General features: G+C 56.1%; 1 pseudogene; it reads left to right on the top strand.

Moving 5' to 3' along the window:
• Positions 1-896: 896 nt before the first annotated feature.
• Positions 897-2,507, top strand: LOC113220793 (annotated as a pseudogene).
• The last annotated feature ends 716 nt before the right edge of the window (positions 2,508-3,223 follow it).

Here is a 3,223-nt window from a genome sequence, read left to right as displayed (position 1 = left end):
GGCTGCTGTGCGGACTCTGGGCCAGGAAGCCAGGGTTTGGTTGGTGCCGGTGCTGCTCAACACACTGGTCATCGCACTCCTTGCGGGAGCCTTCTATGGCATCTACTGGGCTACAGAGAGCATCGTGGCGCTGCAGGTGCGGAGGGTCTTGGAAGAGGAAGCCAGGGGGTCCTGGAACCTATATTTCCAATGATGGAGGGAGGGAATGGAAGTTTGGGATGCCAGAGATCTTACAGAGGAAGTATGAGAGAGGATATGTTTGGACCCTGGACTTCGGGGTTTTAAAGGAAGAAGAGAGACTGGGCGCGGTAGCTCACGCCTGTAATCCCAGCACTTTGGGAGGCATAGGTGGGGGAATCACGAGGTCAGGAGTTCAAGACCAGCCTGACCAACGTGGTGAAAATCCGTCTCTACTAAAACTACAAAAATTAGACGGGCGGGGTGGTGCACGCCTGTAATCCCAGCTACTCAGGAGGCTGAGGCAGAAGAATCACTTGAACCCGGGAGGCAGAGATTGCAGTGAGCCAAGATCGCACCACTGCACTCCAGCCTGGGCAACAGAGCCAGACTCTGTCTCAAAACAAACAAAGAAACAAACAAAACAAAAACAAACCAACAACAAAGAAGAGGTCTGGGGGTGGACCTTAAGCTTGGCTCCTCCAGGACCCCAAGCCTCTACTCATGGTCCACTCCCTCTCCCAGGAGACACCCCTTGTTCAGGAGTTGCCACTGCTGAGACTTGGGGAGAATTACCTTCCGTCCATCTTCATCGCTGGGGTCAACTTTGTGCTGCCGCCCGTTTTCAAGCTCATTGCTCCGCTGGAAGGCTACACTAGAAGTCGCCAGATCGTTTTTATCATGCCCAGGTTCCAGCCTCATGGGGATGGCTGGGAATGATGGAGGGTTGTGGCGGTCAGAGGGATGTTGGCGCTGACAGGTAAGACACGGAAATCCTGCTGATATCGGATCCAGGGATTCAAATCCTGACTCCACTGGCCAGGCGCGGTGGCTCACACCTGTAATCCCAGCACTTTGAGAGGCCGAGGCTGAGGTCAGGAGTTCGACACCAGCCTGACAAACATGGTGAAACCCTCTCTCTAGTAAAAATACAAAAGTTAGCCCGGCGACAGTGGCTTCTGTAGTCCCAGCGACTCGGGAGGCTGAGGCAGGAGAATCGCTTGAGCCTGGGAGGTAGAGGATGCAGTGAGCTGAGATTGCGCCACTGCACTCCAGTCTGTACGACAAGTGAGACCCTGTCTCAAAAAAAAGAAAGAAAGAAAGAAAGAAAGAAAGAAAGAAAGAAAGAAAGAAAGAAAGAAAGAAAGAAAGAAAGAAATCCTGACTCTGTCGCTGGGCCTCAGCTTCTTCATCTGTGAGATGGGTTGAATGCGAGCGCGTTCCACTGAGAAGGGGACTGCCACGTGGTGGGTACCGGATCAGGGCCCATTCTCTGCCTTCCCCCCGCCAGGACCGTGTTTCTTCGCCCGGCCTCCCTGGTGGTCCTGCTCTTCTCTCTCTGGAAATAGATCACTTGTGGGGGCGACTCCGAGGCTAAGGACTGCAAAACCTGTGGCTACAATTACAAAGAACTTCAGGCAGAACGGCATGGGGTCTGCCTGGAACTCCTGGGTCCCTGAAGGAAAGATGGAGCTGGGTGGGTCCAGACTCTTGGTTTGGGCGGAGAGGGGAGCTCGGGGTGCTGGAACACTCTCCCATGGGTATGAATGTTTGAAAAACGAGGACCCCCAGAGAAAGTATTGACAGGGTCTCATAGGCTTGCGATGTGGAGACTGGGACGCGTGGGCCTCCAGGTGCTCGGGTCCTGAGGTCTTTCTGACCTATTTCTTCCTTCTTCAGTGCTGGGAGACTGTCCTGGGCCAGGAAATGTACAAACTTCTGCTCTTTGATCTGCTGACTGCCGTGGCAGTCGCGCTGCTCATCCAGTTTCCTAGAAAGTGAGAGCCCCGCCTCTCGCTGTGGCCCCGCCCCTCTAGGACCAGGCCCTGCCCCATCGCGCTGTTCTTTTCACCGCGCACCTTTTTACTGTTCCCGCCTCTGGGGGCTCCCTTTGCTTGCCCTAGGTCCGCAGATCTCCCCCACTCCCCGCCCTTGTTTTAGTAGGTTACTTCCCTGTGGCCCCGCCCCTGCCGCCGCGACACCTGGGTCCCGTCTAGTCCTCTGGACACACCCTCTCCACGTGGAGTCTTGAAAGTCCCGCCCCTCCTAGATACGCTTGCTTCCTATTGGCGGGCAGGGCGGTGGAGGCGGGGAAACTCCAAGTCGCCGGTTCCTCACTCGGGCCCGGGCCTGCCCCGTCCTTCAGGCTCCTCTGTGGCCTCTGTCCTGAGGAGCTGGGTCGTCTGGCGGGGACCCAGGAGTTCCAGGTGCCCGACAAGGTGCTGGGGCTCATCTACGCGCAGATGGTGGTCTGGGTTGGGAGTTTTTTCTTCCCTTTGCTGCCCCTGCCTAACACGGTCAAGTTCCTGCTGCTTTTCTACCTGAAGAAGGTAAGGGGTAGCGGGGGACTCTTGGGTCTGAGGCAGGAGGTATTGGGGCCCGCACTCCTGGGTCCTGGGCAAGGAAGATCCTGGGGGCCTGGATTACTAGGTCCTAAGAGAGGAGGGGATTGGAGGACAGACTCCTGGATCTGAGAGAAGGAGGAGTCTAGGGCATTCTGACTTCTATGTCTGAGGATCCGGGGACTTAGACTCCGGGGTCCTAGATGAGGAAGGGGCTCAGACTCCTGGTTCGGGAAAAAGGAGAGGCAGGTAGGCCGGGCGCGGCGGCTCACGCCTGTAATCCCAGTACTTTGGGAGACTGAGGCGGGTTGATCACCTGAGGTCAAGAGTTGGAGACCAGCCTGGCTAACATGGCAAAACCCCGTCTCTACTAAAAATACAAAAAAAATTTAGCCAGGCTTGGTGGCGAGGGCCTGTAATTCTAGCTATTTGGGAGGCTGAGGCAGGGAGGAATTGCTTGAACCAGGGAGGTGAAGGTCGCAGTGAGCCTAGATCGCACCACTGCACTCCAGCCTGGGCTACAGAGCGAGACTCCGTCTCAAAAACAGAAAACAAACAACAACAGTGAAACAAATTAGCCGAGAGTGGTGGTGCACACCTGTAATCCCAGCTACTTCGGAGGCTGAGACGCGAGAATAGCTTGAACCCGGGAGGGGAGGCTGCAGTGAGTGCCACTGCACTCTCGCTTGGGCGGCAGAGCTAGA

This window comes from Piliocolobus tephrosceles, unplaced genomic scaffold, assembly GCF_002776525.5.
Source record: "Piliocolobus tephrosceles isolate RC106 unplaced genomic scaffold, ASM277652v3 unscaffolded_13301, whole genome shotgun sequence".
In the NCBI taxonomy this organism is placed as follows: Eukaryota; Metazoa; Chordata; class Mammalia; order Primates; family Cercopithecidae; genus Piliocolobus; species Piliocolobus tephrosceles.
This window is presented reverse-complemented; position numbering and strand designations above follow the sequence as displayed.